Here is a 12,802-nt window from a genome sequence, read left to right as displayed (position 1 = left end):
CCACTTCGTTGGTAAGAAAGCATATAGCACCTGGTCCAGACAAGTTCAGACCCTAACTCCTGAAGAATCTGCCACCAGTGCTCATCAATTCAATGGCTCAGCTCTTCACATGCTACATGCAAGGTTCTGTCCCAGTGGAAAACCAGCAGGACCATTCTATTGTACAAGAAGGAAGACATCCATGACATCAGCAACTATTGCCCAATCTGCCTGTTGTCCATCATATATAAGTTATTCATTTGAGTCTTCCTGAATAGGAGTGGCAGAACACTAGACAATGGACAACCATGAGAGCAAGTCGGGTTCTGAAAAGGATTCAGCATGATCAGCCATATCCACACAGTAACTAAGTTTATTGAAGTTTTGCTAGAGTTCAAGACACCGCTCTGTCTAACTTTCATTGATTTAAAGAAGGTCTTTGATTCTATTGAGACTGAAACTGTCATCAAGACCCTAGCCAAACAGAGCATTCAAACTCAGTACATCAGAATCCTCCGTGAGCTGTATTACGGATTCACCACCAGGATCTCACCATTCTACAAGGAAGTGATCATCAACGTAAAGAGAGGGGTTTGGCAGGGTGATACCATTTCACCGAAACTCTTCAGTGCCACCCTCGAGAACATCATGTAAGGACTGGAATGGGAAGCAATGGGAGTGAAGAAAGATGGTCCGCAACTATACCACCTCCGCTTCACCTATGACATTGTTTTAATTACACCAAAAATTAGTCTATCGGCACACATGCTGGCTGACTTCGAACATTCCATTTGCTCTCAATGTAACAAACATATCCAAATGCAGCAGTTATGTGTAACTAGGCTGAGACCTCAACATGACGAATGATCTGGCACCTGACCAGCTTAACAGGAAGAGAGTGGCATGGAATGCCTTCAAGAGTGTCAAAGAAGTTGTTAAGAGTGAGAAGAATCTCTGGCTCCAGGCACATCTATTTTACTCCACCATTCTTCCTGCACTAACATATGCCTCATAGGCCTTAGCCCTATGAAAACAGGATGAGAATGCTACTTGGGTCTCCCAAAGAGGAATGGAAAGAGCTATGCTTGGAATATTACGTTTCACTCAAGTGAGAGACGGAATCCAGTGTTCTGATCTCCATCAACGATTAAGGATCAGGGATGCCGTCTCATTTGCATCAAAAATAAGATGGGCCAGACATGTAATGCGATTTAGAAATGACCACTGTACTAGAGTCATTACTGACTAGATTCCACTGCACATCAAAAGAACGTATGGCACCCACCTACAAGATGGTCAGACTCTGAAGAAATGTTTTGAGGCTCTTTATTTTCCTGGAGTGAGCAGACCCGATTGGGCTACACTAGCACACAACAGGGTCAAATGGAGATGTTACTGGCACCCACTTAAGCAAATGAATGAGCAACAAGATATCAAGTGATACAAGTGAATTAATGATCTTTCACTACCTATGGAAGGACAGTTGCTTGACCACAGGTGTAGAAAGGTTGAAAAACAACCATATAGTGAATGAGAAGCTCATCTTACTGTCCAAGTGCTCTGACAAGTTTAAATCTCTGACACGTTTATACCCTTTAGCCAATTTCATTATATTTTTATTTTCATAATGTCAACAAAATTACTAAAGCTGCATTGGATTCCCAAAATACCGTAGTCAAGGTCTTGTTCTGATCCTTCAGCCTTTTGAGACATAACCTTTAGTGACAGTCACAAAATACTCAATGCTGAGTATTTTGTGGAGGGGAGGGGAGATGAGAGGAGAGGAGAGGAGAGGAGAGGAGAGGAGAGGAGAGGAGAGGAGAGGAGAGGAGAAGAGAGGAGAGGAGAGGAGAGGAGAGGAGAGGAGAGGAGAGGAGAGGAGAGGAGAGGAGAGGAGAGGAGAGGAGAGGAGGGGAGAGGAGAGGAGAGGAGAGGAGATGAGAGGAGAGGAGAGGAGAGGAGAGGAGAGGAGAGGAGAGGAGGGGAGGGGAGGGGAGGGGAGGGGAGGGGAGGGGAGGGGAGGGGAGAGGAGAGGAGAGGAGAGGAGAGGAGAGGAGAGGAGAGGAGAGGAGAGGAGAGGAGAGGAGAGGAGAGGAGAGGAGAGGAGAGGAGAGGAGGGGAGAGGAGGGGAGGGGAGGGGAGGGGAGGGGAGAGGAGAGGAGAGGAGAGGAGAGGAGAGGAGAGGAGAGGAGAGGAGAGGAGAGGAGAGGAGAGGAGAGGAGAGGAGAGGAGAGGAGAGGAGAGGAGGGGAGAGGAGAGGAGAGGAGAGGAGGGGAGAGGAGGGGAGAGGAGAGGAGGGGAGGGGAGAGGAGAGGAGAGGAGGGGAGGGGAGAGGAGAGGAGAGGAGAGGAGAGGAGAGGAGGGGAGAGGAGAGGAGGGGAGAGGAGAGGAGGGGAGAGGAGGGGAGAGGAGAGGAGAGGAGGGGAGAGGAGAGGAGAGGAGGGGAGAGGAGGGGAGAGGAGAGGAGAGGAGAGGAGAGGAGAGGAGGGGAGAGGAGGGGAGAGGAGGGGAGAGGAGGGGAGAGGAGGGGAGAGGAGAGGAGAGGAGGGGAGAGGAGGGGAGGGGAGAGGAGGGGAGGGGAGAGGAGGGGAGGGGAGGGGAGAGGAGGGGAGGGGAGAGGAGGGGAGGGGAGAGGAGGGGAGGGGAGAGGAGGGGAGAGGAGGGGAGAGGAGGGGAGAGGAGAGGAGAGGAGAGGAGAGGAGAGGAGGGGAGGGGAGAGGAGAGGAGGGGAGAGGAGGGGAGGGGAGAGGAGGGGAGGGGAGAGGAGAGGAGAGGAGAGGAGAGGAGAGGAGAGGAGAGGAGAGGAGAGGAGAGAAATAGTACATGGTGTCTACTTTACTGAATATAATGCTGAGTTCAAATCACCTTCACCTCCTTTACACACCCTTCAGCCCTTCTGTGTCTCAACTGCTGCTAGCTTTCCCAGCAGTAATCTGCAATCGTTGGTATTGCAACTATTCCCTTCTGTACCATAGGCAGCGTGCATAAGCACCACAAAGAGGAGCACAACTCCTCAGCAATCATAGTAACTTAAACATGTGTAAGTGCCACAACTAAGGGATAATAGACAAAGTCAAGAACATTGGAATATATTAATGTCTGACATGCTACAGCTACAACAAACATTAAACAAAATCTAATTCTTAGATGCACAATATTCACAAGTCTGATAATACTAGATACTGCTGAGGATAATGAATAATGATAATTCTTTCAGTGCTCATCAGAATGAAAAGGTATACATTGACTTTGGCAGTTTCTTATAAAGCAAAACAGTTTTACCATAAGATCCAACAGTTACACTCCTAAGCTTTATGCAAATATGATAAAAAGTTATGCCCACACATAAATGTGAATACTAGATTTACTTATAATTGCAAAAATTTAAATCAATTCATGGACTTCAATGGATAATGAATAATGGATAATGATATTAGACATTAGGACATTATTTAGCAATAAAAAGAAATGAACTATTGAGTAACCACAAGAAATGAAGAAACATTTTTGGAGGGCTGGAGCCATAGCACAGTGGATACGGTGTTTGCCTTGCACGTGGCTGACCCGGGTTCGATTCCCAGCATCCCATCTGGTCCTCTGAGCACCGCCAGGAGTAATTCCTGAGTGCAGAGCCAGGAGTAACCCCTGAGCACAGCCGGGTGTGACCCAAAAAACAAAAAAAAAAAAAGAAGAAGAAACTTTTTTTTTGCAGTTTTTATTTCTCTTAATTTATTTTTCAGAGATCACAAAATATTTAATTTTTTTAATTAGTGGATCATGGTGAGGTACAGTTACATACTTACAAACTTTTTTGTTTTACTTTTAGTCATACAATGATCGAGTACCCATCCCTCCACCAGTGCTCATTCTCCACCACCAATTATCCCAGGAGTCCTCCCAGCTCCCCCACTCCATCCCCCCTACCCCGTCTCTGTGACAGGGCATTCATTTTTGTTCTCTCTCTTCTTTGGGGTGATGTGGTTTCCAATAGAGGTACTTTCAGCATACATCTCACATCATGAGCGGGTCTCCAAACATCTTTTACTTGGTGTTCCCTTCTCTATCTGAGCTGCCTTTTCCCCCAGCATGTGAGTCCAGTTTCCAAGCCATGGGGAAAATCTCCTGGTCATTATCTCTACTATTCTTGGGTGTTAGTCTCCTATTTTGTTACCTTATATTCCAGAGATGAGTACAATCTTTCTAAGTTTGTCCTTTTCTTTCTGACTCATTTCACTTAACACGATACTTTTCAAGTTGATCCAGTTATATGAAAATTTCATGACTTCATCTTTTCTAACAGTTTCATAGTATTCTATTGTGTAGATGTACCAAAATTTCTTTAACCAGTCTGTTCTTGGGCACTCGAGTTTTTCCCAGACTTTGGCTATTGTAAGCAGTGCAGCAATGAACATACAAGTGCAGATGTTATTTCTACAATACTCTTTTGCCTCTCCAGGATATATTCCCAGAAGTGGTATTGCTGAGTCAAATGAGAGCTCAATTTCTAATTTTTTGAGAATAGTCAATACTGTTTTCCAAGAGGGCTGAACCAGTAAGCATTCCCACCAGCAGTGAAGGAAAGTCCCTTTCTCCCCATATCCATGCCAACTTTTGTTCTTTTGAATGTGGGCCAGTCTCTCTTGTGTGAGATGATATCTCATTGTTGTTTTAATTTGTACCTCTCTGATGATTAGTGATGAAGAGCATTTTTTCATCTACCTTTTGGCCACTTGGATATCTTTTTTGAGAAAGTTTCTGTTCATTTCATCACCCCATTTTCTGATGGGCTTGGATGTTTTCTTCTTGTAGAGTTCCACCAGTACCTTGTATATCCTTGACATCAACACCTTATCAGATGGTTATTGGGTGAATATCCTTTCCAATTCTGTAGATTATCTTTGTACTTGGTCACTGTTGCCTTTGAGGTGTAGAAGCTTCTTAGTTTAAGATAGTCCCATTATTTTTTAAATCTCTGTTTCCACTTGCTTGGTCAGTGGTGTGTCATCTTTGAAGATATCTTTAGCTTCAATGTCGTGGAGGGTTTTGCCAACCTTGTCTTCAATAGACCTTATGGATTCTGGTCTGATGTTGAGATCTTTAATCCATTTTGATCTGACTTTTGTACATGGTGTTAGATAGTGATCTGAGCCCATTTGTTTGCATGTAGCTGTCCAGTTTTGCCAGCACCATTTCTTAAAGAGGCTTTTCTTGCTTCTTCTCCCTTATCAAAGAGTAGATGATCATATATTTGAGGTTGTGTGCCAGCATATTCTGCACTGTTCCAGTGGTCTGCAACTCTGCCTTTGTTCCAGTACCATGCTATTTTAATTATTATTGCTTTGTAGTAGAGTTTGAGGTTGGAGGAGGCGATGCCTCCCATCACCTTTTCCCTAAGAATTGCTTTAGGTATTCATGGGGGCTTATTTTTCCATATTAATTCCAGAAGTTTTGCTCCATTTCTTTGAAGAATGCCATGGGTATCCATATAGTGATCGCATTGGATCTGTACAATGCTTTGGGTATTATTGCCAAGAAATTAAGAAACTTTGAATGTATATTGGTAAGTCAAAGATCCACCCCAGAAGCTCTGTGATAAAAAAGAAAGCAGTGTTTCCTCAAATAATATTTCTTTCTTTTCATCAATAACTTGTTCCAGTATCATACTACTTCAACTATATTTTTTAGGGTCAAACTTGTTGGTTTTCAAGGTTTACTCCTCGTACTGCACTCAGAAATCACTCTCAGCAGTGCTCATGCTACATGGGGATCATATGCAGTACCAGGGATCAAATCCCTGAGGATTGCATGCAAGACAAGTGCCTTACCCTATGTACTACAATCTCTACCGCCCCCCCCCCCGAAGCTTCTTTTTTTATGCAAACTGCAATATCAGGATACCAGATGGGATATTGACTCATGAATCATTTAACACGACCAATTTGATCTTTAAATTTTCTTGTAAAATTTGATTTTTAATAGCATATATTGTGTGACTATAACTATTTCATGATTTTGAAAAAACTGTGTATGAAAAGACATTAAAATGCTGACTGATTTTCAGGAGTTCAAAGGTGTAGATACAGGGTGAATAGTTGGAGTAGATTAGATTTTTAGAACACGAAGTTGTGTGAAGCTATTACAAATGATGACAATTGTAGGTGCATGACAACTTTGAGTTCTTCCGTTCTAATAGATGTGTGCATTACAAAGCAGGAGGAAATAAACAGGGGAAATTATACAGGGGGACAGAATTATATTAAATTCTCTCATTCAGATATGAAGTATCTAACTACTAATGAATCCTGCTTACCTGCCAACATGAAGTGCTTGGGGGAATTATGGCTATAGAACTTTGACTTTCTTGTGAATTTGTAGTAAAAGTTAAAGATAATATCTAATTTATATTAAATACGATGTGTATACACATTCCTCCTGAGAACACTCTTTTTGTACTTCTATTAGGAGGGATTTTGAACATCACAGCTGCCTGGCCACTTTAAATTCCATCCTTGCAATTGATATTCTTTCTCTTCCTTTACTTAAAAAAAGTTTTTGTATTTTTCAGGACAAACCCAGCCATACTTGGGGCTTACTCCTGAGTCTGTGTTCATGATCCCCTAGCAGTGCTTCGGGGCCCATATGTAATGGCAGGGACTGCACCAGTGTCACCTATGGTGCAAGGCGAGTGTCTTAAGCCCATGTACAATCCCTCTGTCGTCTATTTCTCTCTCTAGCTATTATCATTGTCTAACCTTAATTTTTTAATGTATTAATAGTTACATTGTTGAAAAGAAAGTTTAATTACAATAATTTAATATAGTTTATCAATTAAAAAAATGTTTCCACTTCATCATTGACCTTCTCCCCCCACTACTGCTACTGCGATCACATCTATCCAAATAATCAAGCATTTGATTAATGTATTTCATTTGTGAGGGGGTCCTTAGGGGTGGCTCCTGGTAGTGCACAGGGAATTCCATGTGGTATTGTGCCCTGAACCAGGATTGGTCATGTGCAAGGCCATGTCTTGGCCCTTGTGCCATGACACTGTCTCAGCATCGTCCTTTAAAGGTACTGACATGAATTTCTGTCTAGTTTCCTAGAAAATCTGGGATTCTGTGTTTCTAGAAACTAAAATCAGACCAAGACCCAATTATCTTATAGCTACTGTGCTCATTGCTCACAGGGGAAAAAATTAGGTCAAAGTGAACATTTTTTTTTATTGTTTCATTATTATAAATATGAGAAACATTGTCTTTTAGACTACTTTTTAAGAAAAAGAATTGTTTACCTCTGGTAGTTGTCACATCACATGGTTTAAAATAGTGCCTCTTATTTATTTATTTATTTATAGATTCGGGGCCACACCCTGAGGTGCTCAGGTGTTCAGGGTCCGATCCTGACACTATGCTCAGAGATTACTAGGATTCCTGATAGTGCTCAAAGGACCATGTGCAGGGCCAGTGAATAGTCAGGATTTTGCCTGAGTATAGAGCTTCTTTCCCCACTGATGTCCCCTTTTCACTCAAGAAATGAAAGATGGATGAGCATGAAAAAGTATTTTGAAAACTAGAATTTGGAAAGATTTGTCACATTTCTCTTGTTAGTTACTTAAAATAGAATGGTGAGAGATTAAATTAAGGTTATATCTATTTAGTTTACATCATGCTTACACTCTGACTTCTTGGTATAAAAGTATAGAAGTATAAATCTCACGAATTATTATATAAAAATAGCAGAATTAAGATCTGTAGTAGGTTGGAGTCCCAGAAGGACAGGGAGGCAACCCCAATGAAAATTTCACAGTTAAGGAAATCATTGCTGAAAAGTTCCTAGAGCTGGAGAATGCAGATGTTCAGATCCTAGGAACCTGAAGGGTGCCAGCTAAAAGAGACTCAAACAAAAAGACTCTAAAACATATAGTCAGAATGATGGATGCCACAGATAGGGACACAATAATGCAAGCAGAAAATGCAAAAAAGGAAAATCACATGCAAAGAAGCACCCCTTAGATTTACAGCAGACCTATCAGAGGAAAACCTCCAAACCAGAAGAAAATGGTGGGATATAGTGAAAAAACTTAATAAGTGGGTCAGGGAGAAAAATCAAGGAAGAAATCAAAAGGTACCTGGAAACAAATAAGAATGAAGACACAAGCTACCAGAACTTGTGGGATGCAGCTAAAGCCATTGCTAAGGGGAAAATTTATAGTGCTGCAATATACCTCAGGAAGGAAGAAAGGGCCCACATAAAGAACTTGACCTCACAGCTCAAGACCTTAGAAAAGGACGACAAAAGGAACACAAACCAGGCAGAAGGAAAGAGATAATGAAACTTGAGCAGAAATCAACGACATGGAAACCCAAAAAACAACCCAAAAGATCAATGAAACGAAGAGCTGGTTCTTTGAGAAAATAAATAAGATCTATAAACCATTAGCAAAACTCACAAAGAAAGAGAGATTGAGAACCCTAATAAACCGAATCACAAATGAAAAGGGGGACATCACAACAGAAACAAAAGAAATTCTAAAAATCATCAGAGACTGCTTTGAAAGTCTGTAGTGCCATGAAACGAAACAGGAGAATCTAGAAGAAATGGATAAATTCCTGGATTCCTATAACCTCCCAAGACTGAACCAAGATGACTTGGAATACATGAATAGATCTATTACTATCAAGGAAATTGAAACTGTAATCAAAAGTCTTCCCAGAAACAAAAATCCAGGTCCAGATCGATTCACCAGCGAATTCTTTCAAACATTCAAAGAGGTTCTATTGCCAGTTCTTTTCAAACTCTTCTAGGAAGTTGAGGAAAGAGAAACACTCCCAAACAGTTTCTATGAGGTACATATCACCCAAATAACCAAAAGAAAACAGAGACACCACACAAAAAAGAAAACTACAGGTGATATCTCTGATGAACATGGATGTGAAGATCCTCAACAAAATATTAGCAAATAGAATCCAACAATTCATCAAAAAGATCATACACCATGACCTCAATAAAATACTAGCAAATACAATCCAACAGCTCATCAAAAAGATCATACATCACGACCAAGTCAGATTCATCCCAGGGATGCAAGGATGGTTTAACATTTGGAAATCAATGAACATAATCCATCATACCAAAAAAAGAAATGATAAAGCCATATAATCATATCAATAGATGCAGAGAAAGCATTTGGCAAGATCCAGCACCTGTTTATGATGAAAACTCTCACCAAAATGGATATAGAAGGAACCTTCCTCAATATACTCAAAGCCATCTGCCACAAACCTATGGAAAGTATCATCCTCAGTGGGGAAAAACTAAGGGCCTTCCCTCTAAGATCAGGGACAAGACAAGTATGCCCACTGTCACCATTTCTGTTCAAGATAGTACTGCAATTACTTGCAATAGCAATTATGCAAGAAAAGGATATTAAGGGCATCCAGAGAGGAAAGGAAGAAATCAATCTCTCACTATTTGTAGACTATATGTTACTATATCTAGGAGAACCCCAAAACATCTACCAAGAAACTTCTAGAAAAAATAAAACTTGTATAGTAAAGTAGCAGGCTATAAAATTAATATCCAAAAGTCCATGGCTTTCCTATACACAAATACTGGGAGAAAAGAAAGTTATATGAAAAAAAAGCAATCATGCCTCAGAAAATTAAGTACCTTGAAATCAGCTTAACTAAGAAGGTAAAGGACCTATACAAAGAAAACTACAAAATGTTATTTCACGAAATAAAAGAGGGCATGAGGAAATAGAAACATATACCCTGCTCATGGATTGGGAGAACCAACATCATCAAAATGGAAATACTCCCCAAAGCATTATACAGATTGAATGCAATCCCTATAAGGATACCCATGACATTCTTCAAAGTAGTGGATCAAAGACTCCTGAAATTCATATGGTACAACAAACCCCCCACAAATAGCTAAAGCAATTCTGTGGAAAAAGAAGATGGGAGACATTACCTTCCCTAACCTCAAATTCTACTACAAAGCAGTAATAATTAAAACAGCATGGTACTGGAACAAAGGCAGAGCAGTAGACCAATGGAACAGGGTGGAATATCCTTACACAGACCTGCAAATATATGATAATCTGATCTTTGACAAGGGAGTAAGAAATGTGAAGTGAAGCAAAGAAAGCCTCTCTAACAAATGGTACTGGCAAAACTGGACAGCCACATGCAAAAAAATGGGCTCAGACCTCTACCTAACACTATATACAAGAATGATCAAAATGGATTAAAGATCCAAACATCATACCAGAATCCATAATCTGCACTTTTATGTTCATTGCTGCACTATTTACAATAGCCAAAATCTGGAAAAAACCCAAGTACACAAGTATAAATGACTGGTTAAATCATTGGTACATCTACACAATGGAATACTGTGCAGCTGTTAAAAAGATTAAGTAATAATATTTGCATATAATTTGCATAAACTGGATCAACATGGAGAGTATCATGTCAAGTGAAATGAGTCAGAAAGAGAAGGACAGACATAGAAAGATTGCACTCATCTGTGGAATATAAAGTAACAGAATAGAAGACTAATACCCAAGAATGATAGGGATAAGGTTCAGGAGGTTTTCCCCACATCTTGAAGCTGGCCTCACATGACGGGGGAAAAGGCAGCTCAGATAGAGAAGGGAACACCAAGTAAAACATGTTGGGAGGACCCACTCAGATTGGAAGATATGAGCCGAAAGTAGACTATAGACCAAACATGAGGACCACTCAATACCTCTATCGCAAACTACAACACCCAAAAGGAGAGAATGCCCTGCTAACGAGGGGGGGTGGGCGGGATGGTATTGGGGTGGTGGGAGGACTCCTGGGATCATTGATGGTGAAGAATTGGCACTGGTGGTGGGTTGGGTACTCGATCAGTGTATGACTGAAATGCAAACACAAAAATTTGTAAGTACATAACTGTACCTCATGTTGACTCACTAATTAAAAACTAAATTGAAAAGAAAAGCCAATGCTAGATTATTTGTTTTGTATTGCATTCTATGGATAGAATATATGATGTCAAGGAAATTCTGTGTTCTTCTCTTCTGGGACAGAGAGCCACAGAATGCCCTGACCCTATACCAGGCTGTCTTCACCAGGGCACCTCAGAGGGGAGGGTGTGGTTGAGTTTCCTCCCCTGCCCTAGGCAGAAGCCCAGCAGCCAAAACCCTCTAGAACCCAATTACTGCTATGCCCAAGGCCACTGACCACACTCTCAGACAAACCTCACCCAAGAGGGTACAAGCCTCACCTAAAACAGGATGAACCTCACCAGAGAGAGGACTGGCAGGAAAACCCAGGTATGCAAAAACCCGTAACTGAGATTTCCAAGCCTGCTTGAATCGGGACTGGGCCTCCTCCCCCCAGCTCTGCAGTTTTCCAGTAGCGTGGCAGTCATGCCCACAAACTGCCCCTGGCACCATGTAATCTCATCAATGGCCAAGATCCAGAGATTATACAAACAGGTTTTGCCAAGTTTTTACATCTATTCTACTTGGCTTATATTCTTTGTAGATATTTATGATGATAAGGATCTTCCTGCACCTTTATCTAAATTCTCTTAGGCATTTAAGGCTAGGTTAAAATAAAAACTTCCTGAACCTTGTTATTTTTAAAGACTAATCAGTTTTAAACATCATCATTCCAAAGATGTTTATAAATGATTTTTTGTGATAAATTTTGCTCCCCCACTCTTACTACACCTGTGCTTATCTCTGTACACAATACTGTGTGTTAATCTCAGGGAAAGAATCTGTTTTTTAAAGCTTTATAAAGAGCAATGAAGTATTTGGGCACATAGACTTTAATTGTAGCCAACAAGTGTAAGTACTAATTAAGAGAAAGTGCGAAGTTTAAAGGGCACCCGAGAATATTCACTTCTTTGAGTTTTAATTAAAACACCCTGAGTAACACAGTTACAAACACCACCAGTGCCACCAGTTTCCCTCCAAACCCACCTCCTGAAGCCTGCTTCTATAACAAACACTTCTCTCCTTTCGCTCCTCTCCTCTCTCTACCCTTATCTCCTTCCTCTTCTCTCCCCACCTCTCCCCTCCTCTCCTCGCCTCACTTCTCCCCTTCCCTCCCCTCCCTTCCCCTCTCACCTACCCTTTAACCCCCCATCTCTCCCCTCCCCTCCCTTCTCCTGTACTCTTATCTCCCCTCTCTTTCTCTCTTCCAAAGGAGGTGCAATCTAATTAAAGATTGAGAGACAAATTAGCGCTAATGTGATCTTGAACAAACTGTTCAGTTGACTGGGCTGATGGGGTATTGATGGGATCGGTGGATATTATATAATGGATTGATAACATTCCTCAGCCAAGGACAGAATATGTGCAGAAGTATTAAAATTAGGGGACATGTGATTTCTATAAACCTTTGACCTGTTGTTTTGTCCTCTTTGTATCTAGTCCCAGTAAGATGATCAATGGTTAACTTCAGCGGAAGATTCCATTTATCACATTAATCATATAATTATGAAAAGGAAAATGTGATATTATAAAATAACAATCCACAGGTGACTTTTGTTTACATTTTTCCTTAGTTGCCATCTGTTTTTATTTTCAACCTTGTTCTAGAATCTCATGCAAAAAATGTTTAAATACTAAATGTGTTTTTCAATTAATTGTTAGAACAAACAATTGATTCCAGTTGATTTGTTACAGCACAACTAGTACCAGAAATCTGACAGTTCTTAGCAATCTAGTAACTTAGGTGTTCTCATACAGGATCCTCAGTTCTGTATTTCTTCCCTCTCATTTTTTTTTTCTCTCCTCTCACTCCTCCAGCACGTTTAT

The sequence above is a fragment of the Sorex araneus genome, chromosome 5 (genome assembly GCF_027595985.1).
Source record: "Sorex araneus isolate mSorAra2 chromosome 5, mSorAra2.pri, whole genome shotgun sequence".
NCBI classification, from domain to species: Eukaryota; Metazoa; Chordata; class Mammalia; order Eulipotyphla; family Soricidae; genus Sorex; species Sorex araneus.
The sequence above is the reverse complement of the archived record's forward strand: the minus strand, read 5'-3'. Positions refer to the sequence as shown.